Here is a 26,923-nt window from a genome sequence, read left to right on the forward strand (position 1 = left end):
GCAATTACTGTTTTTGTTATTATTATTATTATTATTATTATTATTATTATTTTATTTAGCTTTTCCATTTTCGAGATCCTCACAATGTAAAACAGGATCCCTAAGCAAGGTAGGTACTGATCATAGTACATTACGTACATTTGCTGGAGAATTTCACATCACTTTATCTCAGTCGATACTCATAACCTTTCTCTATTAAGATAGGTATCAACAATTTTATTTTACAAATGAAAAAAAAAAAAATGAGGCCTGAGCAATTAGTAGCTCCTGGGATTTTTTATCACCAAACCTTCTCTGCTTGGATAACTCTTTGGTGGTTGCTTTACAGCCAACTTTGCTTGTCCTATTTATTCTAAGTCTTCCCTGCCTCTTCCACCCAAAACAGACTTTGCCATTTCCCTCTCAGTGCTCCCACTGCATGGGACAGCAATATCTACCATGATGGTCACAACTGTCCTTCATTCTTCCACTTATTTAAAACCTGTTTATTGGCTGCCTTCTAGCTGTCAGCAATTCTGTTCAGTTTTAGGTTTACAGTAGCAGGTAAAACAGATAAGACTTCCTACACAAATAGAGCTCAGATCTAGTGAAAGAGACAAATATTTATTTTTATTTTTTTTAATATTCATTTATTTTTAAGAGGGAGAGACAGAGCACGAGAAGCGGAGGGGCAGAGAGAGGGAGACACAAAATCCAAAGCAGGCTCTAAGCTCTGAGCTGTCAGCACAGAGCCCAACATGGTACTCGAACTCACAAGCTGTGAGATCATGACCTGAGCCAAAGTCAGACACTTACCTGACCGAGCCACCCAGGTGCCCCTATGAAGGAGACAAATATTAATCAAATAACCAGAAACTACATATAAAAATCTAAGTCACTGGGACTGAGATAGTAAAGGGTGGCTTAGAATTAGATTGACTTTTTTTTTTCCCCAAGCAGGGACATCAAACATGGCCTTGTGTGGCATATTAAAGATTTCAGATTTGGGGGCACCTGGGTGGCTCAGCTGATTAAGCATCAGACTTAGGCTCAGGTCATGATCTCACAGTTCGTGAGATCAAGCCCTGCATTGAGCTCTGTGCTGACAGCTCAGAGCCTGGAGCCTACTTTGGATTCTGTGTCTCCCTCTCTCTCTCTGACCCTCTCCTGCTCACATGCTGTCTCTCTCTCTCTCTCTCAAAATTAAACATTAACAATAAATAAATATTGGGCAAAAGACATGAGTAGACACTTCTCCAAAGAAGACATCCAGATGGCCAACCGACACATGAAAAAATGCTCAACATCACTCAGCATCAGGGAAATAGAAATCAAAACCACAATGAGATACCACCTTACCCCTGTCAGAATGGCTAACATTAACAACTCAGGCAACAACAGATGTTGGCAAGGATGCAGAGAAAGAGGATCTTTTGCACTGTTGGTGGGAATGCAAGCTGGTGTAGCCACTCTGGAAAACAGTATGGAGGTGCCTCAAAAAACTAAAAATAGAACTACCCTATGACCCAGCAATCGCACTACTAGGCATTTATCCAAGGGATACAGGTATGCTGTTTCGAAGGGACACATGCACCCCCACATTTATAGCAGCACTATCAACAATAGCCAAAGTATGGAAAGAGCCCAAATGTCCACCAATGGATGAATGGGTAAAGAATATGTGGTATATTTATACAATGGAGTATTACTCGGCAATCAAAAAGAATGAAATCTTGCCATTTGAAACTACGTGGATGGAACTGGAGGGTATTATGCTAAGTGAAATTAGTCAGAGAAAGACAAATATCATATGACTTCACTCATGTGAGGACTTTAAGAGACAAAACAGATGAACATAAGGGAAGGGAAACAAAAATAATATAAAAACAGGGAAGGGGACAAAACATAAGAGACTCTTAAATAGGGAGAACAAACTGAGGGTTACAGGAGGGGTTGTGGGAGGGGGGTGGACTAAATGGGTAAGGGGCACTAAGAAATCTACTCCTGAAATCATTGTTGCACTATATGCTAACTAATTTGGATGTAAATTAAAAAAAATTGAAAACAAAACAAGTTAAAATTTAAAAAATGAATTAATATTTAAAAAACAATAAATAAACAAACAAATAAACATTTCAGGTTTTTGTCTAGGAATCCAAAAAAGATTTAACAATAACAGTGACTTGATTAGAATTTAATTGTAAAATATCAGTGTCTTTTTTTTTTTTTTAAGATAATGTGACTACCTGAAGACAGAGGCCATATTCGGTATCCTTGTAGCATCTACAAGGTAGCTGGCCTATAGCAGGCACTTACAATTGTTTTCTGAAATAATGACTAATAAACAGTAACAACTAAGATTTATTAAGCATTACATTGGACACATCTGTACATATTCTATAATCCTGCAATGCTCCACCAAAGCAGCCACTGTTATACCAATTGCGAGCTTGGAAGACTAGAATACCAAGATGGTATCACTTGGTACCCTTGGTAGGTGATAAAGCCAAGATTCAAACCTGGCCTGGAATATTCTTTCAGGTTCTGTATTCTTCTCACAGCAATATGCCCAGACTGGTGCTATCCCGTATGGCCTCCCACAGAAGTCTCTTGAGGAAATGAAAGCTTTTCCTTAGTCTCCTGTCTTTCTCAATTCTATAGGCACTGGAGGTCATCCTTGTCTGATACCTCTTCTACACTATAATCATTCTACCTGCTGAGTCATCTATCTGTCTTACTGTCAAATCTCCATCAAGTCCAATGGAGAGCTTTCTCATCAATTCCAACACCAGCCCCCAGGGCCTGACCATTACTATGTCCCTAGCCCCTAGGCATCTCACTTCTAAGCCAGCCTGAGTCAAACAGCAGTGGCCCTTTATTTTTCCTTATCCAGCCATCAGAAATCACCTACTTCAGGGTCCCAGAAGGTGACTCCCAACTTGTAAAGCAGAATCTACCCTACACTGTTTTCTTCTATTTTTATTTTTTTCAAACTTTATTGGGATAGAATTGACACATGACATTGTGTAAGTCTGATTTGATACATTTATATGTTGCAAAAAGATGACCACCATAGTGTTAGCTAACAGCTCCATTATATCACATAGCTACCATTTCTTTTTTGTGTGTGTGAGAAAATTTAAGATCTACCAGCAACTTCCAAGTATTTAAGGCAGTATTATTAACCATAATCATCATGCTGTACATTAACTCCCCAGAACATACCCTCTCAACAACACCTCCATGTTTCCCCCACCCCCAGACCCTGGAAACCACCATTCTACTCTTTGTTTCTAGGAGTTTGGCTTTTTTAGCTTCCACATACGAGTGACATCGTATAGTATTTATCCTATAGTGTTTTGAATTCAAAGTGATCTATGTTTTATAGCTCCTATCAAGAACTTATTTGGTTCTTAGTAAGAGAAGCCCAAAAAACAAATGTCAGAAATGAATCAGGAGTTTTGTTATTCCTATATAGCAAGAAATCTAGAGGTAAGCAATCCAGGGCTTCTACAGCTATTTCAAGATGACAACAGGAACCCAAGCTCTTCCTTTCTTTTTTTCAGTACTACTTTACCATGTGTTGGCCACCAAAATGGCTGAAGTACTTCCAGTATCACAGTCATGGTCTAGGCAAGAAGAAGGGGAAGGGCAGAAAATAAAGGAATACACTGGCTTAGTGGACTCCTTTTATTTTTTTTAAATTTTTTTTAATATATGAAATTTATTGTCAAATTGGTTTCCATACAATACCCAGTGCTCATCCCAAAAGATGCCCTCCTCAATACCCATCACCTATCCTCCCCTCCCTCCCACCCCCCATCAACCCTCAGTTTGTTCTCAGTTTTTAAGAGTCTCTTATGCTTTGGCTCTCTCCCACTCTAACCTCTTTTTTTTTTCCTTCCCCTCCCCATGGGTTTCTGTCAAGTTTCTCAGGATAGTGGACTGCTTTTAAAGACCATTTTCTAAACCCCACCAATAGCTCCGCTTATGTCTGATTGGCTAGAATCTAGTCACATGACCACTTCCAGTTCTGGTTTTAAATTGGGCTCTTATTATTGTCACATGTGTGTAGTCCTTTGCTAAGTATCAAGGTGTTCCTTCTATATTATCTCATTTACTCCTCAGAACAGGCTTTTCACGAACACATGATGAATTGTAGGTATAAGTTAACTTTTCCGCCTTCTAGAGATACGGATGATGAATTGGATCTTGAACAGAGATAAACTGCTATCCCAGGGATCCTTCAACAATTTCCTCCCTTGGAGAAAGTCTTTAACGAAAGAACACATCATCATTTGGGATCAACATTTTAATACTGCTATAATTCATTTTCTTAACATGGAATCACATGGTCCCACAAAGATGAGAACAGAGAAGCAGAAAATAACCCGAGTACATGAGCAAGATTCAGGAAGCTAATCTCTCACACTGGGAATGAGGAGGCTCTTTTCCCTCCTGCCTTAGCCTCTATTCCTAGTTCTTAAATGTACCCAACCATCAGAATCAGTTGAGAAGCTTTTGAAGAAAATGTATTTCTGAACCCCAGCCAGAGTTTCTACTTCAGCAAACTTAAGCTAGAGTCTGCTCTGCTTTTCATATGACTTCGGAGATCTCTGTGATCCCCTCCACATGAAAACTGGCTTATATTCTCTGGATGTATAGACTTTGTCAGGTACTCGCTATCAGCTTTGTGAATGCACAGCCGCACTGAAGCCTAATATTTGTGTGAGACAGATAGCACTTGTTCTCATTTCCTGTTTCCCTCCAACTGAGGCTTATCAGCTAAAAACTACTTGATTAAGGGCCCATGGCTAATGGATGGTGTTTCCAGGATTCCCAAACAGATCAGTCTGACTCTGAAGCCCATGGGTTTTTCCATTCTGATATGTTGCCATGACTGAGTCTGTCTAGCCAAAGAGGAAGAACATCCTTGAGGCATGCCAGAATCATTTCTCACCAGCATCCCCACAGACCCCGTGCTGACTAATAAATGCCTACACGAATCTTGTATCACTGCTTCCCAGCAGTCCCTGCCTCCAAGGTTTCCCCGGACCTGTTCCAAAGGTCTCAAAGGACTGACGAATGTCATCTACGCAGACAAATTGGGGGCTGGTTAAAGGAGGGCAAAGGGATGGATGGATGGGAATATAGAGGCAGGCTGGAAAATTAATGTTCCAAATAATTTTCAGTTGGCATGAAGTGATTTTTCCTTGGGCATTTTTCCTCTTCCAGTTTTGTAATTCATGTTTATTTTCAGTGAAATTCAGTCCATCTGTATCTGATTCATTCACACTTAATTCATCAGCAGACGGCTCGTCAGAGAAACAAATTCTGATGTGGCTGCACTGTTTTGCTGTGGAATCGGGGTCTGTCTGGAAGGCCAAGGCAAGGTGGCTTGCGAGAAGCACGTAGGAAAGCAGGTGAAATGGGTTCACTCCTCCTGCACCCTTCTGTTCTGTCTCCCCTCTTTTAGGCAGTTCTGATGGTCTTCACAACTATTTTGTGATCAGGCTTGTACACAGGCCTTTCCCTCTCTGCTGGCTCCTTTTCATCTGTCCAAAGCATGCTCACGTTTCTCTCATCCTAAAACACACAACAGACTGCCCCCGAACAGAAAGCTGCCCCCAAGCAGAAAGACCACAAACAACAACAGCCTTTCCCACCTCCATTCAGCCTCCAGTACAGTTCCTTCCATACCAGCCCACCAGAAGTGTGCATTCTGTGTGCCAGCCTCTCCTCGGTATTTCTCATTCCTCTGTTTTGCCCATCTGCCTCCTGCACTTGGCTGAGACCTTCTAAGGAGAGTCTTCTTTTTCATTGCCAGACTCAATGATTATGTTCTGGTTCTGTTTGATTAGGCTCTCTGTTGCACTTGCTGCTGTAGACAGTTTCCTCCTCCCTCACGCTCCGCTATACTGGTTTCTTCCATCCTTCCCTTTCTTCCCTTCTTTTTGGACTCATATGTCTCTACCCTTCCTTATTCATAAAAGAAATTATGCAATATGACCCACAATCCTTGACTGAAGTTTCTGGGGCCAGAATGTCTGGGTTCGAAGCCTGCTGTGCCATTTCCAAACAGTGTGACCTTAGTCAAGCTTCTTAAGCATCTCTGTGTCTCAGTGTCCTCAAGTGAAAATTAGGGGAAATTATTATAGTTCTTACTCACAGGGTTGACACAGAGATTAAATTAATTTACTATCCATAAAACTCTTCAAATATCACCTAACATCATAGGTCATACTCAATAGATTTTACCCGACAGGACCAATACTGAGCACACCTCCATATTCTGTAAAGCTTACATAGGACTGATGATAGATGGTAATGTATTCTAATGAAATTGTGATTCTTTTAAAGTTATGTTGGATGCATATTCTGCTCTATAGGAGATAGTGCCTAAGCCTATAGATTTAAAAAAGTGTATATGGTTTTACTCACATACATACACCTAAAGATAGAAACTAAGATTAAATTATTGCCTAAAAACAAACAAACAAGCAAACAAAAGCAATGGGACCAACACTAATTACAATAAAAGTGGAATGGTCATTTAAAAATTAGTTAAAATACATTAAATGCAAAGAATAATGACAGAGGAATATAGAGACATTTTATAATGATCAATTCATTAGAAAATTATGAACTCATACATGTGTATGTACCAAATTAATTTTTTCTAAATTTTGTTTTAGAGAGAGAGTCCATGAGTGGGGGAAAAGTGCAGGGGGGAAAGGGAGGGAGGGAGGGAGGGAGGGAGGGGGAGAGGGAGAGAAAGAGAGAAAAGGAAAGAGACAGAGAGAGACAGAGACAGAGAGAGAGAGAGAGAGAGAGAGAGAGAGAGGGAGAATCCCAAGCAGGCTCCACGCTCAGTGCAGAGCCCAATGCAGGGCTCAATCCCACAACCCTGGGATCATGATCTGAGCCAAAATCAAAATTCAGACACTCAACCAACTGAGCCACGCAGGTGCTCAGTATGCACTGACTTAAAGGAAGCAATAAACAAATCCACAGCCAGATTTGGAAGTTTTAATTCTCTTCTCACAGCATTAAAGAAACAAGCAAACAGGGGCACCTGAGTGGCTTAGTCAGTTAAGCTTCCGACTCTTGATTTCATCTCAGATCATGATCTCATGGTTCATGAGTTTAAGCCCCACATAGGGCTCCACCCTGACAGCTAGGGGCCTGCTTGGGATTCTCTCCCACCCTCTCTTTCTGCCCCTCCCCACTTGCTCTCTCTCTCTCTCTCTCAGACAGGTAAACTTAAAAAAAAAAAAAAAAAAGCAAACACAAAACTCAACAAAAAACATAAGTAAAGCTATAAAAAATATAAATGTTGTCAATCGCCACTGGCCTAGCTTATATTTATAGAAAACTACATCTAACAAGCGCATAATGCACATTCTCTTCAACTTGATTTATAATGTTCGCCAAGAGAGACACTATGTTGGGTCACAGAAAGTCTCAATGACCTAGAAAAAATTTTCTTACAAACTTTACTCATTGATCTCAACAAAATTAGAGTGTCAGAAAAATAAGATATCTAACAATGTATCTTACATATGGACATTAACATACTTCTACATAACTTATGGGTCAATGTAAAAATAATGAGGAAAACTAGAAATGATTATCAACTGAATGATTTGACACACATGTCAAAATTGTCGAAATGGATCTAAAGCAGTACTTGGAGACAAAAATAGTTTAGTGAAAAGATTAATTCCCTTTATTGTAGCAGAGAAGACATCACTAAATTTCCTACACATATTACAAACATAGTAAGATAATATTATTAATACCTTCATACCAGCAAATTCAATAACTTAGGTGAAATGGGAAAAAGAATTCTTGAAAAAAACACAACTTAAAAAACCTGATACAAGAAGTAATATAAAATGTAAACAGCTCTGTATCTCATAAAGCTATGGTTTTCAAAGTCTGGTCCTCAAACCAGGACTATCAACATCATGCAATACTGTATTAAAATGAAACTTTTTAGCCTCACTTTGGAACTACTAAACCAGAAACTCTGAAAATGATGTTCAAAAATTTTTGTTTAAAAGCCCACCAGACAATTCTGATGCATGCCCATCTTTGACAATTGCTCTTTTAAAGAAATTGAATTTACTGTCAAAGATATTTACACAAACAAATCTCAAGACCCAGGTGTTATTCCTGGGTAATGCTATCAAATAGTTAAGGAATCAATAATAGTAATCACTACCTTTCAGAAAATAGGGAACCAGAGAATACTTCACTAGTACTTTCATGAAACCAGTGCCCTAAGAGAAAAATCTGAAAAAGATATTCTAAGTAAATAAAATCATAAGCAATATCTCTCATTAACTCAGGAGAAAAAATCCTGAACAAAATATTAGCAAATTAAATCTAACTATACATAAAAGGAATTAAGTGACCCCTGTCCTAGTAAGAAAAAAGGTTATTTTTGTTTTTTTAAAAAACCAAGCAATGAAATTAACCATACTAACAAAAGGGAGGAAAAAAACATAATTATATCTTAATAAATTGAAAAATTCATTTGAAAAGTTCAGTATCTATTCATCATAGAAACTTTTAACAAACTAGGAATAGGAAAAGAAACTGTTTTCAATATGATTCAAGCATCTACTATAGCAATATTAACAGTGGATGAACCATGAATAGCCAATACACACATTTGAAGTTCTCAGCACTATTAATCATCAGGGAAATGCACACTTGAATCACAACAAGGTGCCAATGAAGAATGGTAACACCAAATATTGATGAAGTTGGGGAGTAACCAAACTCTTAATGCATTTCTGGTGGAAATATAAAATGGCACAACTACTTTGGGGAAAAGTGTTGGTATTTCCTTACAAAATTTAAACATACCTCTGCTGTGTGACCTGGCAATTCTAGGTGTTTAGCCAAAGGAAATGAAAATCTACGCTTACAAAATGACTGGTAAAATATGTTCACAGAAATCTTATTTATAAGAGCCTAAAACTAGAATGAATAAGCAAATTGTGATATATTCACATGAAGGAATAATATTAAGTAATAAAAAAAAATTTCTTACACAGTCAGCAATATGGTCAGACTGCATAGACATTATGATGAGCTCAAGAAGCCAGACACAAGAGGATAAACTGTATGATTCCATTTATATGAATTCCTGGTATAGGCAAAACTGATCTATGATAAAAAAAAAATTCAGAGCAGTCATGTCTCTGGGAGATACTTTAACTGAGAAGGGAGGGAAAAGTCTAGGTTGAGTTTTATTCTATAGACAGGTATGTAGGTGCATGGATGGATGCATTTGTCATATCTAATGGAATTGTAACTTAAAATTGTGCATCTTCTAGAATTTAATTTTATCTTTAAAAAGATCTGTGTTTCTTTGAACTGACAGCCCAGCTGCTGGCTTGGTTGACCTTCAACAGCAAAAATGTCGATTCAAGTTTACCTTAAACGGAAAGATACTAAATGCAAAATTGTAAAGTTCCCCAAAGTCTTCCATGTATCTATTGTGTTTGATTCCATGTGTGATTTTTCTGCTTTAAAGCCAACACCATATTTATCTCCAACTTGGGAAGCCCTCTCCTCGCCAGAAATGTGTAAGTTCTCTCTTCCTCTTGTTATAAGTGGGATAAGCCCTACCAAACATTTTTTTTTGGAAATTAGTGAATAGAACATTAATTTCCTGATAGCTCAGCACCCTAACTTTCCAACAGTGTTAACTTTTTTTCATGTGTTTAGTCTTTTATTGTGGAGTTACACATTTCTGAATGCAAACCTCCCTTTTTGTGACATTAAAGAGATATTTGGTTTAGTTTATATTTTCCCTCTAATCAATTTTTGAAATTTAATAAACTTCTTTTTGCCTTAACGTTGCTTAACAGGAAAATGTACCTGGAATCATCTGTTGGTGGCCACAATTGGACATACAAATGGGAACAGTATTATCTTGCTTTTATGAAATACTGAAAATATTGGAAAATGGGACAAAGATGAGGAGAGGTAAATAAAATTCTGGTGGAATGTCTGGTGTTGATTTATATTAAATATTATATAACCTTAAAATTTTATGTAATATTATATAATAATATTCCAAAAATTAGATTTTCATTCAACACCTGCTTACCCTACAGGCCTAGCAAGCTACAATGTTCTCTCATTTCAACAAGGGATTCTGAAAATGTGTTGAGTGTAGATGCTTGAAAATACAGAGACTAAAATGAAATTCTACAAAGAAATGCAGTCTAGAGAAAGGGGACAGTCATCTATACTAATAATAGCAATCTTAACAGGATGTGACAAATGCTAACAGTGAAACAGAAGTTTTAGAAATGATGATAAGTGGCAGCTAGCCTAATTGTGGGGAAGTATATTCTGCAAGAATCCAGAATTCTTATCCATTCTCCTTACCTTTCCTGGATTGTTCCCATTGCTTTCAAGTCTCAGATTAAATGTATTAAAGGTATCTTTTCTAAACTCTCAGACTATGAGGTATCTTTGTTATATACTTTCATAGCACCATGTAATTTCCTCATAACATTTATCACAATTGTAATTAAAGATCTAGGGGTTAATTATTTGTCTAACATTGAACTCAATCTACTGGAGTGTAGGTACCTTGTTTGTTTTAGTCTTTGCTTTCTCACAGTGATTATTGTGTTACTTGGTACATATTGGATGATCAAAAGATTCTTATTTAACAACAAGAACCACGAAGAAAGAGTTGAGTCTTGTTGGAGCAATGATTTTCAGCGCAGATACTTCCAGAATTCTTTTGTTCTCTTACCTAAACTACAACATGCAGCTATTCTGTGTGTGGCTATTCTGTCAGCCATGATGTTGATTAGAAGGAGCCTCAATGGGCATGTACCATGTGAGCAAAATTAACCCTGTGTTGCTGTAAGCTGTTAACGATTTGGGAGTTGTCTGTTACAGAATCATAACTTAACTGATCCTAACTGATAGAGTGGCCATATCCCAAATTCACTTCTGCTGACCAATCTAGTACTGGGTATACATTGAGCGCTAGGAGGTGCATACAGATGAATTAAATGTGGCCCCTAAACTGCTGCACCTCATAATTTCACAGTTCCTTATCATGAAAAAGAGCCTTCCCTAAATTCATAAGAAATGTCTTCTTCATATGTAATATGAGATCTTAGATATTAGTGTAGGTATGAGTCATAAAGTCAGACAGATCTCGGTTAGAAAAAGTAGAGGCTATTTTCCAACCCCTCAAATTTAGATCTTCGCCATTGTCAGTTAAGCTGGGAATAATACTAATCGTGTAGGGGTTAACTCTTACAATGTGTCTATCTCAGGCCAGGCAGTAAATAGTAGTCATTTATAATAAAATTTAAAAAGGGAGAATGAGATATTTTGCTATTGTTAAGAATTTTCTTTCAAGTTTTTCTTTACTAAATCATCTCTTATTCATTATTAGAGAAGAATTGTGTCTTACTTGTCTTTATATATCTGGTTAGGACAGAGGTAGACATCCAGATGGTATATGATAAATGAATGTTGACTTGAACTTTGTAAGGATTGAGAGAAGGGGAGGCATTTCCACTCTGAGGATATCAGGGGAAATTTCAAAATGTCAAGGAGGTAGAAACATTTGAACTTAAATCTTGAAGCCTTGGCAAAATTTTGATAGGCTGAAGACAGAGCACCATTGTCAGAGAAAACAGCAAAGCAAAGACAGGAGTTAGAGCCTCCTGGGGTAGGTGAACAAATAGTGAGCAGTTCCGTTTGGGTATATGTAGGGCACAAAAAGTAAGAACTTGGCGAAAAGGCAGGCCAATGTCAGAATACTGGAAGCATCTTGAAGCCCATGTAAAGAGTTGAGACTTTACAACAAAAAAGAGCTACTGAAAGCAGCAAAAGAAGAATGAGGGGTGAAGAGAACAATACTTCAGGAAGCCTAAGAATGCAGTGTAATGTTAAAAGTGCTTTATAATTACAATTATCCTGTGAGATAGAGAACATTATTTTCATCTTATATGAAAAAACTGAAGCTCAGGAGTTAAATACCTTGCCCAAGTTGTAAGCACCCATAAATGGAAAAGATATCACTTAAATCTAATATTTTGTTTGATGTCAATCTGCATTTTTTCCATTTAAGACACAAACAGAATAAATTTCATTTCAAGATTTTTCAAATGTACAGGAAAATCATCCTTACAGACAGCACAGTTCTATGGTTTTTTGAGCAAGTCCAGATGAATTTCCTTATTCCATTTATTTTTCTTAGATGTATTAAGAAGATAATTTGTGAAATGTAAAGTTTTAGAAGAATATAAACTAATAATAGTGCTAATTAGACAAACTTTGCTTAGAACAGTGTTGTTTAGATCTTCTAGATCTCTTCTCATTGAAACACACAAAAAAGAGATTAACTTAATTATTTTCTTATTTCTACTTGAATTTCCCTAAGTCCAGTATTTATTTATAAATCAAGAAGAGCACTGACATCATAAAATCCATCCCAGTACCTATCTTTGATTTTATTCTTATTTTTTTAATGTTTATTTATTTTTGAAAGAGAGAGAGAGACACAGAGTGTAAGTCAGGAAGGGCAGAGAGAGAGGGAGACACAGAATTTGAAGCAGGCTCCAGGCTCTGAGCTGTCAGCACAGAGCCCAATATGGGGCTCAAACTCATGAACCATGACATCATGCCCTGAGCTGAAGTCAGATGCTTAACCAACTGAGCCACTCAGGCACCTCATGATTTTAAGTTTTATAGATGGTTAAAAAGATGTCCAGGCTATGAAAGCTGAAACAGTCCAAGTGCTTGACCCATAATAAAGACCAAAACTAAGGAAAACTTCAGTGGTATCGGATATGACCTTTTTAGTCCAAGTGACACAGGGCATGAGCAAGGGCTTCAGATGGTTCAAAAAAAAAAAAAAACAAAAACAAAACAAACTAGGGCACCTGAGTGGCTCAGTTGGTTAAGCGTCCAACGTTGGCTCAGGTCATGATCTCGCGGTTTGAGAGTTTGAGCCCCGCATTGGGCTTTGTGCTAACAGCTCAGAGCCTGGAGCTGCTTCGGATTCTGTGTCTCCATCTCTCTCTCTGCCCCTCCTCCACTCATGTTCTCTCTCTCTCTCTCTCAAAAATAAACATTAATTTTTTTTTTTTTAAATTAAAAGGACCCCTGTGTTCTGAGCACATATTCTTAGTGATTCAACCTTTGCATTCAGAAGATGAGTCCTAGGACAGGGTAAAGAAAGAATGCCATAAAATAGTAACTGTCTTTTACTAAATATCCACAATGAACTGGATGATTTATTTATATTATTTTTAAATTTCACATCTTTTTAGGGCATATACTACTATCCCCATTTTGTAGATAAACAAAATAAGGATCACAATGCTTTAAAAAGCTGTCCAAACCCTTCCAGCCAGTATGTACCTAAGTGGAGACTTTTACTATACATTCTTGGAGTCATAAAGCCATATGTTTTCTATTCAATCACCTTGCCCAAGTTCCCTTCACCTATCACCTCCAGTTCTCTCTTTTAAAGTAGAAAGTGGGGGTGGGTGCAGTTGAGTTTAAGTGAGTTAGCTTGTTCTAGCCAAGAATGAATCCAATGGAGCACTGTCTGTTTGCTCTTTGCTTCCCAAACCCCGAGATAAACCTATTGTTCTATGGTTTACGAACACTCATTTCACTATACTCTTGACAAACCACAACTGTTGACATGGGGCTCCATTAGACAAACGGTCAGTCCAATAAGACCTGAGTAAGTCCCTTCTCTCTTCATCTCTCATCCTTCTTCCTCACAGAAAGGACTGGTGTCTTGAAGATGGTGGGAATTAAGCCACTCATGAGGTCAATGATGGGCAGTACAGAAGTCTTAGTGGACAGAATATCTCAGCATCAAAACCAAGACCATGGGGCAATTGAATCCATTTTAAATGCCTGAAAGGAAGTTAGAAAGTAATCCTTGGGCTCAGCAGGCTTTGTTTGACTGCATCTCATTGGATATTTTGCAAGTGTTACTTACCAAAAGGTGGTTCTATTTGCCTAAAGAATTAGAGTAAGGAACAAACTTCAAAAGAACATTGGTATCTTAAGACCTACTGAGTCAGAATAAGCAACAGAGAAAAACCTTTTAAAATCAGCCCTGGACTCCTCTTTCAGCTTCCTTCCTTTCTTGGGTCTTTAGGCACACCAGAGAGTTCCCCCCCTTCTCCCCCCCCCACCTTGCGAGCTTCTCTGCTTTTGCTCCAGCTGTTACCTCTGCCGGACTTGTCCTTTCCACCTTATCAGCTTAAGCAAGTTCACACACATTTTTTAAGATCTTACTAAAATGCCCCTACTCTCTGTAGCTTTCCCAAAGCCATCATCACATACAATAAGTGACTCCTTCATCTGTATATCTTCAGGATGCACATTCTTCCTGTCTTATAGCACCTTACATGATTTATCCTTGCTTACTACACTGTTTTCTTCTCCACTGAATCTGCATTTATATGACCAGAGACCCAGCATGTGTTTACTGAAGTTTTACTGAATGCACAACTTATAGATCAGCTGTCCACGACTCATTGAGCTACTGCATCTATACCAGCAGTGTCTATTTTAGCCCCCATACCAAACCAGATTTGAATACATGATACGGAGTTCCCCAAAGATTTCTCTGGCTGCAAAGCATTAGTGAACAATGTGGCTTTTGCTGAAGATCTTAGTGTAGAGACTTGGATACAAATATCACAAACAACTAAAAATTCTTATTACATAGTTCTTATTCTCTCCAAAGTCCTGTTTTCTTCAGGAAACTACTCAGATTGATCTATCTCTTTTTGTCCTTTTCCAAGCAGTAAATAACTTTTCAGATTCTCTCCTCACATAGTTCTCCCCCAAAGATAGTCACCAATCAAACTTTAATTTTCTTACCTTTGTATTATTTAAAATAAATTCTGATAATCCTATTCTTCTGACCACTTTCCCAAATTATAGACCTATACTTATCAGGGTGCTCACCAAAAAAAAGGGTGATAATCTCCATCTCGCTAAATGGCACGTTAACCTCACCCTACCCACAGTACTTTATAATTTCCCCCCAAAGAAATAGAATACTTTCTCCAAGAAAGAATCTGATGAAAGGGATTGTCCACATTTGATTACATGAATCTTTGATTATTCAGCTGTCTTCCTCGCTGGTTATTGGGTCATCTCAGATTCCTGAAGATTCAGAGTTTAGATAAATAATAAAATGAGTCAGTGCCAGAAGTGGGCCTGTTGCTCCTCCATCTTCTTCCATATCGAGAATAGTGGAGGAAATGGAGACTAGATAAATAATGAAAGGAAGTAGTGTCCACCATTTATTCATATTTCATTGTTTACTATGCTAGACATCTCAAAAACATGCACTCTTTCGTTTTTCACCATTGCCCTGCAATACAGACATTATCCCATTTTACAGATGAGGAGACTGAAGCTCAGAGCGGTAGAGTCCCTTGCCCATCTAGGTCTTCCTACGGACAGGTGCCCTTCCCACTGACACAGGACCTCTCAAGTCCAAGTTTAAGTGCAATTCCTTTGTGGAGGAATTTTCTTCAAACTAACTTTTATTTGAATTGTTTTGGAAAGACTATCACATTGCTCTGTAAGTCTGAACATTCATGCTTAAGCTTATTTAAAGTGGAGGTGGCAAGAAGTTCTTGAGTTGGATTATTGGAGGTTGTCTCAATAGGGGTAAAAAAAAAATAGGGCTAAGTATCTGATGCATAACTTACATTCCATGCTATGAGGAAAAGACCCACCAAGAAAGTGATACATTAGAACAGTGCTTATTTATGCAGGGAAGCCTCATTCATTATGTCACAGGGGATCCCCAGAGCCACAGGACAGCAAAAATTCATATTTGGTAGGGGTGGTTGGAGAATATTTCACTGTAGTTGGATTATTTTCTGGAATAAACTTAGAATGTTGCAGCTGGCCTACTGAGATCACAGTGAACGGACTCTGACAAAAGGTATGTGGCTTTTCTAAGAGCAATCATCTTGATTCTTTTCTGGGAAGACTGCTGGTAGGATAAATCAAAGTGAAGATTATTAATACTCTGCTGACGCTTGTTCTGTTCCATGTGGGCAATGCAACTCAACCACTACATGTGTGCCCCTAGGCTACAGGTACTAGATAGAGCTTCTTCATTTTGATACATCACACCCTCTCCATATTACATGCCATTTGCCTTTAATCCAGACCACCATTTCTGGAAGCCGTGTGAGACTCAGTCTGGGAGGACAAGGGAGGCAGCAACACTTACAGCCTTGCAGAGTGACAATGTCAAAATTAATCTTTGAGAGAAGACACGAGTTAATGGAGCAAAAAGAAAGTGAAGACAGTCATCTCAGGAAGAGAAAACAGTGCTTGAAAACACACCAGGGATGGAAGCAAGAGCGGGGCAGTTTATACCTGTACCTGAGATATGGATAGGGAGCAGGTGGAGAGGACCAGGAGACAAGGCTGAAGAGCTCTTCGGCACAGCGTCACGAACGAGCCCTTTAAGTCAGCGAGGGAATGTAGAGCTTATCCTGAAGACAAAGGGCAGTCACTGAAGGGTTTTAAGATGAAGGTCAGATTTGGGGTGCCAGAGTAGCTCAGTCACTTAAGCATCTGACTCTTGATTTTGGCTCAGGTCATGATCTCACAGTCATGAGAAGGAGCCCTGTGTGGGACTCCCTGCTGAGTGTGGAGCCTACTTGGGATTCTCTCTCCCTCCTTACACACACACACTCTCTCTCTCTCTCTCTCTCTCTCCCCCTTTTTCTCTGCCCCTCCCCCATTCACGTGCATTTTCTCTCTCGCTCGCTCTTGCTCTCTCTGAAAATAAACTTTTAAAAAGAGATGAAGGTCAGATTTATGTTTTAGAAACCTTACTCAAAACAAAAAAATATCTAAAATATCTAAAACAATATCTAAATCTCATATGCGGCAAAGACTGTATAAACAACGAAGAAAGACAAGTGAAATACAGATTGCCAATAAAGGTACTAAATACTCCCACTAGGTACAGGAAATTCACAGAAGTGATCTCATATACTTAGGAATCATGCTCAATCTCACTCATCACCTAGAATATTCAAAATAAAACAGCACATAATTCATGCCAATCTAATGAACACATTTTAAGACATTAATAACATCTATTTTTTTTAACTAATTAATCTATTTTTGAAAGAGAGTGCAAGCAGGGGAGGGGCAGAGAGAGAGGCAGAGAGAGAGAGAATCCCAAACAGGCTACACAATGTCAGCACAGAGCCCAGCACAGGGCTTGAACTCACAAACTGTGAGAGCCAAAATCAAGAGTTGGTTGCTTAATTGCCTGAGCCACCCAGGAGCCCAAGAACATCTACTTCTAATGAAAGTACATATACAGGGTTGGTGAAATTGCTACAGTTTCTTAGGTAAGTTACTGTAGCATCTGTAAACATTTTTTAAAGTTATTTAATGTTTATTTATTTTTGAGAGAGAGAGACAGAGTGTGAATGGGGGAGGGGCAGAGAGAGAGGGAGACACAATCTGAAGCAGGATCTAGGCTCTGAGCTGCCAGCACAGAACCTGACTCAGGGCTCGACCTTGGGAACAGCAAGATCATGACCTGAGCCAAATTCGGATGCTTAACCAACTGAGCCACCCAGGCATCCTATGTCTGTAAATATTTAAAACTTCTGAAACACTTCGACTTGACAGTCCCACAACTGGCTATCTATTTAATAGAATTAAAAGCCCAGCATGAAAATATGTACATATGCTGTTCATTCTAGCACTACTTATAAAAAGCCAAACAGAACAGAAAGAGAGGAATAACCTGTGTTGGTTAATTCCCTTTACCTTTCCAGATCTGATCTCAATGTCTACTAACTACATCACATGGGCTCCTGGCCCTCTGATTTCTGATAGGCTTCCAAAGATGGGAGAAGAGAGAGGATGGGGTATTTATCCCTCACCTTGTCCCTGCTTCCTGTGGGTGCTGGTCTCGATAAAGGTTCTGTTTCCCTGTTATGACCACAGCTTGGCCAACTCTCTCCCACAACCAAACTTCTTGCCAGGTTCTGCTAACTATGCTCTGTCCCCCCTCCCCTTCAGGCTTTGGGGTGTGATGGCTTCTCTCTCTAAATACTTGTTTCATTCAATTCTCATTTAAAAAAAATTTTTTTTAATATTTATTTTTGAGAGACAGAGAGAGACAGCATGAATGGGAGAGGGCAGAGAGAGAGAGAGGGAGACCCAGAATTGGAAGCAGGCTCCAGGCTCTGAGCTGTCAGCACAGAGCCCAATGCGGGGCTTGAACCCACGAACCGTGAGATCATGACCTGAGCCATAGTCGGTCGCTCAACTGACTGAGCCACCCAGGCACCCCTCATTCAATTCTCTTTAATTCACTTTTTTAGTGTGCTGACCACTCCCAGCTGGAACCCAACTGATGAGAAGATGGATTGGAGAGGACAACATTGGGTAAGACAGGTAGGTTGGTCCTTCCAGGATTCCTGTGTGACACACAGGAGAGAATAGGGACAAATTCTAGTGGTATTTAAGACAAATTCTAATGATACATAAGACACAATAGTTTGTGTAATACACAAAGGCAATCTCTTTCTCAGGCACCCCCAGTGAATTGTCAACTAGCTATTGTTTAGGACACTTGGGTCAGGGAAGAGGGGTCCAAAGGAAGGATAGGTGTTGTGTTACCCATGAGAAACTATCAAGGGCAATTAACTTTCTTTAAACATGCCCCATATCTAGCCCCAGGAATTCTTGTCAGTCTCCTAAAGGTTCTAGAGCTCACAGAAGCAGTAGAGAGAGCTTGAGGATTTAGCATTCAGGCTCTGACATCCAACTACCTGAGTTCAGGTCCTAATGTCTCTCTGTACAGCTGTATGATCTAAGCAAGTTACTTAATCTCCACACCACAGTTCCCGCATTTTTGAAATGGGGATAAACTAGCACCTCTCCACTGTAGTAGTTATGAGGATTAAATGAGTTACTACAGGAGGAGGAGCCAAGATGGCAGAATAGCATGGAAGTTTTTTGTGTGTCTTGCATCCATGAAATACAGCCAGACCAACACTAAACCATCCTGCATACCTAGAAAGCTGATCTGAGGATTAACACAAAAATATGCACAACCTGAACCACAGAATTCAGCAGGTACGCAGTGTGGAGAGGTAAACTGGGGGAGGGAGAAGCTGCAGAGGGCAGGGAGGTGCTTTTGCATGTGGAGAGAGGACAGAGACAGTGGGGAGAATACGGGAAAAGCACCCCTCCCCAAAAGCAGCTGGAGAGAAAGTGGAAAATTGGAAACAGCCGCAGGGACTGAACTAAAAAGGGAGAAAGGAGAAAGGAGAGGGTTTAAATTCCATTAAGACTGTAAACAGGGGGAGTGCAGAGTCTGCAACTCCACAGCTCAATACCTGGTGGTGCTCTGGTGGCAAGGGCGAATCCCCAGGAGCAGAGTGGGGTCCGGAAGGTTCTCGGGCCACAAAGGGAGAAGCGGCTCCACTGCTGGAAGGACATTTGGTAGAGACTGTTGAAGCCACCTGGTCCCAGCAGACCCTGGAAGGCAGCCACATTCGCTGGTGCTGGAGCAAGGTTGTTAAGGGTGAAGCCTGGTGCCAGATGTGTGTTGTGATTTTTCATAATCCCCCAAACGCTGCTGCTACACTATCTCATGAACTTTTTCTGGGGCAGCTGGCACCCGGCCGCAGTCTCTGGGCTTCGGCAGAAGCACCATCCTGCAAACTTTCCTGGGTGCAGCCGGCACCCGGCCATTGCTCAGTAAGACCACCTACAGAGGGGCAGAGCAGGTCAAAGCCGCAGTCCCTCTGAAGTGAGGGGCCAGGGAAGGCAGCCACATGTGAGACAAAACTCAGGAGGGAGGTGCTGCCTGGGGCTTGGTCATGGACAGTGTGGAAGTGGGGAGTGTCAGAAGCTGAAGACAGCTAAAGGACAGGTGTGCGATTGCTGATCAGGGAGAAGAGAGTTCCGATACTAAAGACTGGGTAGCTGGGTGACGCCATTTTCACTGCTTCCATGCATGTACATACTCACCTACAAGTGCCACAACAGTCCACCCAAGTAGGCTAAGCAGCACCATCTAGTGGATAATGGAGGCATTACACTAAGCCCCGCCCAACTGGGCCAACCTCCCTCTTCAAGAACACAAGTCCCACTGCCTGCTTAGTTTATGGACTATAAAGTGCTTCACAGTTTGACTTCTAGGGTAAAATGAAGTAATTTCAGTCATATTTCAGTCTGTTAGCATGTCCATCTATTCAACTTTCTTTTTTTTCTCTTTTTCATTTCCTTTCTTTTTCTTTAATATAGAAATAGACAAAAATCATTTTTATTTTCAATTTTTCTTAAAAATATTTTTAATTTTTTTCTACTATATTTTTTACTTTTGTGTAAATTTTTTCAAAATCTGTTTTACTTCCATCATTTCATTTTAGTCTACTTCAGTGTATTCATTTTTTAAATTTTTCAAAAGATTCCCCTTTTTCCCCCTTTTTTCTCTAATCTGTCAAGCCACTTTCAACACCCAGACCAAAACACACCTAGGGTCTAGCATCATTTATTTGATTTTGTGTGTGTGTGTGTGTTTGTTTTTAATCTTTCAATTTTAATATCTTTTAACTTTAATTTTTCTCATTAATTCCTTTTCTCCCTTCAAAATTATGAAACGAGGGAACTCACCCCAAAATAAAGAGCAGGAAGAAATGAAAGCCAGGGACTTAACCAACACAGATACAAGCAAGATGTCTGAACCAGAATTTAGAATCACGATAATAAGAATACTAACTGGAGTTGAAAATAGATTAGAATCCCTTTCTGCAGAGATAAAAGAAGTAAAAAATAGCCAGAATGAAATTAAAAATGCTATAACTGAGCTGCAATCACGGATGGATGCAGCAGCGGCAAGGATGGACGAGGCAGAACACAGAATCAGCGATATAGAGGACAAATTTATTGAGAATAATGAAGCAGAAAAAAAGAGGGAGACGAAGGCAAAAGAGCACGATTTAAGAATTAGAGAAATCAGTAACTAATTAAAAAGGAACAACATCAGATTCATAGGGGTCCCAGAAGAGGACGAGAGAAAAATAGGGGTAGAAGAGTTATGTGAGCATATCATAGTGGAAAACGTTCCTAACCTCAGGAAAGACACAGACATCAAAATCCAGGAAGCACAAAGGACTCCCATCAGATTCAACAAAAATCGACCATCAACAAAGCATATCATAGTCAAATTAACAAAATACTCAGGCAATGAGAGAATCATGAAAGTAGCAAGGGAAAAAATGTCCTTCCTTAACCTACAAGGGAAGACAGATCAGGTTTCCAGCAAACCTATCCACAGAAACTTGGCAGGCCACAAAGGAGTGGCAGGATATATTCAATGCGCTGAATCAGAAACATATGCAGCCAAGAATTCTTTATCCAGCAAGGCTGTCATTCAAGATAGAAGGAGAGATAAAAAGTTTCCCAAACAAAAATTAAAGGAATTTGTGACCACTAAACTAGCCCTGCAAGAAATTTTAAGGGAGACTCTCTGAGGGGAGGAAAGATGAAAAAAATAATTAATTAATTAAGTAATTAAATACCAAAAGCAACAAAGATTAGAAAGGACCAGAGAACACCACCAGAAACTCCAACTCTACAAGCAACATAATGGCAATAAATTCATATCTTTCATTACTCCTTCTAAATGTCAATGGACTCAATGCTCCAATCAAAAGACATAGGGTAACAGAATGGATAAGAAAACAAGATCCTATATGCTGTTTACAAGAGACTCACTTTAGACCTAAAGACACCTTCGGATTGAAAGTAAGGGGATAGAGAACCATCTATCATGCTAATGGTCAACAAAAGAAAGCCAGAGTAGCCATACTTATATCAGACAATCTAGACTTTAAAATAAAGACTGTATCAAGAGATGAAGAAGGGCATTATATCATAATCAAGGGGTCTATCCACCAAGAAGACCTAATAATTGTAAACATTTATGTGCCAAATGTGGAAGCACCCAAATATATAAATCAATCATGAACATAGAGAAACTCATTGATAGTAATACCATAATAGTAGGAGACTTCAACACCCCACTTATAGCAATGGACAGATCATCTAATCAAAAAATCAACAAGGAAACAATGGCTTTGAATGACACACTGGACCAGACGGATTTAACAGATATATTCAGAACATTTCATCCCAAAGCAGCGGAATATACATTCTTCTCCAGTGCAGATGGAACATTCTCCAGAATAGACTACATACTGGGACACAAATCAGCCCTCAGCAAGTACAAAAAGATGCAGATCATACCATGCATATTTTCAGACCACAACACTATGAAACTCGAAATCAACCACAAGAAAACATTTGGAAAGGTAACAAATACTTGGAGACTAAAGAACATCCTACTAAAGAATGAATGGGTCAACCAAGAAGTTAAAGAGGAAATTAAAAAGTATATGGAAGCTAAGGAAAATGATAAGACCACAACCCAAAACCTCTGGGACGCAGCAAAGGTGGTCATAAGAGGAAAGTATATAGCAATCCAGGCCTTCCTAAAGAAGGAAGAAAAGTCTCAGATGCACAACCTAACCTTATGCCTTAAAGAGCTGGAAAAAGAAGAGCAAATAAAACCCCAAACCAACAAAAGACAGAAAATAATAAAGATTAGAGCAGAAATTAATACTATAGAAAGCAAAAAAAAAAAAAAAAACAAGAACAAAACAAAACAAAAAAAACAGTAGATCAATGAAACCAGAGGCTGGTTCTTTGAAAGAATTAACAAAATTGATAAACCACTAGCCAGTTTGATCAAAAAGAAAAAGGAAATGACCCAAATAAATAAAATCAAGAATGAAAGAGGAGAGATCACAACCAACACAGCAGAAATTAAAACAATAATAAGAGAATATTATGAACAATTATATGCCAATAAAATGGGCAATCTGGAAGAAATGGACAAATTCCTAAAAACATATACACTACCAAAACTGAAACAGGAAGAAATAGAAAATTTGAACAGAGCCATAACCAGCAAAGAAATTGAATTAGTAATCAAAAGTCTCCCAAAAAACAAGAGTCCAAGGCCAGATGGCTTTCCAGGGGAATTCTATCAAACATTTAAGAAAGAGTTAACACCTACTCTCTTGAAGCTGTTCCAAAAAATAGAAATGGAAGTAAAACTTCCCAACTCTTTCTATGAGGCCAGCATTACCTTGATTCCAAAACCAGACAGAGACCCCACTAAAAAAGGAGAACTACAGACCAATTTTCCTGATGAACATGGATTCAAAAATTCTCAACAAGATATTAGCCAACCGGATCCAACAATACATTAAAAAAAAATTATTCACCAAGACCAAGTGGGATTTATACCTGGGATGCAGGGCTGGTTCAATATCCACAAAACAATTAACGTGATTTATCACAGCAATAAAAGAAAAGGACGAGAACCATATGATCCTCCCAATAGATGCAAAGAAAGCATTTGACAAAATACAGCATCCTTTCTTGATAAAATCACTCAAGAAAGTAGGGATAGAAGGATCATATCTCGAGATCATAAAATCCATATATGAAAGACCCAACGCTACTATCATCGTCAATGGGGAAAAACTGAGAGCTTTCCCCCTAAGGTCAAGAACAAGATAGGGATGTCCATTCTCGCCACTGTTATTGGAAGTGGCGAGTATTGGAAGTCTTGGCCTCTGCAATCAGACAACACAAAGAAATAAAAGGCATCCAAATCAGTCAGGAGGAGGTCAAACTTTCTCTCTTCACAGATGACATGATACTCTATATGGAAAACTCAAAAGATTCCACGAAAAAACTGCTATAACTGATTCATGAACTCAGCAAAGTGGCAGGATATAAAATCCATGCACAGAAATCAATCGCATCCCTATTCACCAACAATGAAGCAACATAAAGAGAAATAAAGGAATTGATTCCATTTACAATTGCACCAAAAACCATAAAATACCTAGGAATAAATCTAACCAAAGAGGTGAAAAACCTATATACTGAAAACTATAGAAAGCTTATGAAAGTAATTGAAGACACAAAAAAAAAAAAAATGGAAAAAGATTTCATGCTCCTGGATAGGAAGAACAAATATTGTTAAAACGTAGATACTACTCAAAGCAATCTACATATTCAATGCAATCCCTATCAAAATAACACCAGCATTCTTCACAGAGCTAGGACAAATAATCCTAAAATTTGTATGGAACCAGAAGAGACCCCAAATAGCCAAAGCGATCTTGAAAAAGAAAACCAAAGCAGAAGGCATCACAATCCCAGACTTCAAGCTATACTACAAAGCTGTAATCATCAAGACAGTATGGTACTGGCACAAGAACAGACACTCACATCAAAGGAACAGAATAGAGAACCCAGAAATGGACGTACAAATGTATGGCAAACTAATCTTTGACAAAGCAGGAAAGAATATCCGGTGGAATAAAGACAGTCTCTTCAGCAACTGGTGATGGGAAAACTGGACAGCGACATGCAGAAGAATGAACCTAGACCACTTTCTTACACCATATGCAAAAATAAACTCAAAGTGGATGAAAGACCTAAATGTAAGACAGGAAGCCATCAAAATCCTTGAGGAGAAAGCAGGCAAAAACCTCTTTGATCTTGGCTGCAGCAACTTCTTACTCAACACATCTCCAGAAGCAAGGGCAACAAAAGCAAAAATGAACTACTGGGACCTCATCAAAATAAAAAACTTCTGCACAGCGAAGGAAACAATCAGCAAAACTAAAAGGCAACCGATGGAATGGGAGAAGATATTTGCAAACAACATATCAGATAGAGGGTTAGTATCCAGAATCTATAAAGAACTTCTCAAACTCAACACCCAAAAAACAAGTAATCCAGTGAAGAAATGGGCAAAAGATATGAATAAATACTTCTCCAAAGAAGACATCCAGATGGCCAACCGACACATGGAAAAATGCTCAACATCACTCAGCATCAGGGAAATAGAAATCAAAACCACAATGAGATACCATCTCACACCTGTCAGAATGTCTAACATTAACAACTCAGGCAACAACAGATGTTGGTGAGGATGTGGAGAAAGAGGATCTCTTTTGCATTGTTGGTGGGAATGCAAGCTGGTGCAGCCACTCTGAAAACAGTATGGAGGTTCCCCAAAATACTAAAATTAGAACTACCCTACAACCCAGCAATTGCCCTACTAGGTATGTATCCAAGGGATACAGGTGTGCTGTTTTGAAGGGACATATGCACCCCCATGTTTATAGCAACACTGTCAACAATAGCCAAAGTATGGAAAGAGCCCAAATGTCATCGCCAGATGAATGGATAAAGAAGTCGTGGTATATCTATACAATGGAGTATTACTCAGCAACAAAAAGAATGAAATCTTGCCATTTGCAACTATGTGGATGGAACTGGAGGGTATTATGCTAAGTGAAATTAGTCAGAGAAAGACAAATATCATACGACTTCACTCATGTGAGGACTTTAAGAGACAAAACAGATGAACATAAGGGAAGGGAAACAAAAATAATATAAAAACAGGGAGGGGGACAAAACAGAAGAGACTCATAAATATGGAGAACAAACTGAGGGTTACTGGAGGGGTTGTGGGAGGGGGGTGGGCTAAATGGGTAAGAGGCATTAAGGAATCTATTCCTGAAATCATTGTTGCACTATATGCTAACTAATTTGGATGTAAATTTTAAAATATAAAATTAAAAAATAAAGTTAAACGTACACCTAAAATAAATAAATAAATAAATAAATAAATAAATAAATAAATAAATAAATAAATAAGTTACTACATATGGTTGTCACATAGTAGGGGCTTAATAAATATTGGCAGTCACCATTATCTACTCATTCTGGGCCACTGTGGACAGAATGGACACAAGAGTACAGCTGCAAAGACAAAAAAGGAGCAGATGAATATGGCAATGGTCTCCTTTCTTTACCAGTGCATGTGGCTAAACCTACAACCACATGAAAAGAGAACATGTGGAAATCATTATCCAGACAGTCTTGTTTCCTTTTTTGACAGGGCTACTAAACTGATGGATTGGTGATGGGTTTAGAGGCAGAGAGTCTTGATTTTAGAAAGGCATGTGACAGGGTTCTCCCCTGGCCCAATTCAAATCTCTCCTTTCCCAGGAAGCTCTCACAGCATTTGCATTGGGGTTGTCCTCTCACCACCCTACACACCAGGAGCCCTGTGAACTTCTCCTTTGTAGCAGGAGGTCACTTTGCCCTTTGACAGCATCCTTTATGTGTGTGCATGACATCCGACTAGACTGTGAACTGCTGGAAGTCAGTATTGACAGTATTATGTCACTCCATGAAAAAAGGTGCTATCAAGTACATAATACAATATTATAACTGGAAGTCTGTACCGTTTTACCAACATCCTCACATTTCCTTCATCCCCCAGCCCCAGGTCACCACTCTATGTTTTCATGAGTTTGGCTTTTTTAGATTCCACATATAAGTGATATCATAGAGTATATGTCTTTCTCTACCTTGATTATTTCACATAGCACAATACCCTTACATTTCATTTAGGTTATTGCAAATAACAAGGATTCTTTCTTTCTTATGACTGAATAATACTCTACTGTATTTACATACCGTATCTTTATTCATCTGTTGATGGATATTTAGGTTGTTTCCATATCTATTGCAAATAATGCTGCAATGAACACAGAGAGAAAGTAGCTCTTTGAGATCCTATTTTAATTTCCTTTCAATATATATACAGAAGTTGGGGCGCCTGGGTGGCTCAGTCAGTTAAGCGTCCGACTTCGGCTCAGGTCATGATCTCACGGTTCATGAGTTCGAGCCCTGCATTGGGCTCTGCGCTGACAGCTCGGAGCCTGCTTCGGATTCTGTGTTT

The 26,923-nt window shown here is 39.0% G+C and overlaps 1 long non-coding RNA gene across 1 annotated transcript; it reads right to left on the reverse strand.

Annotated features, from left to right (window-relative positions):
• Positions 1–333: 333 nt before the first annotated feature.
• On the reverse strand, positions 334–19,559 carry LOC115499757. The gene is made up of 3 exons (XR_003964285.1): positions 19,413–19,559; positions 15,500–15,504; positions 334–343 (listed from the first exon to the last, which is right to left on the reverse strand). It is a non-coding gene; the product is annotated as an uncharacterized LOC115499757 (long non-coding RNA).
• Positions 19,560–26,923: the final 7,364 nt, after the last annotated feature.

The sequence above is a fragment of the Lynx canadensis genome, chromosome D4 (assembly GCF_007474595.2).
Source record: "Lynx canadensis isolate LIC74 chromosome D4, mLynCan4.pri.v2, whole genome shotgun sequence".
Lineage (NCBI taxonomy): Eukaryota > Metazoa > Chordata > Mammalia > Carnivora > Felidae > Lynx > Lynx canadensis.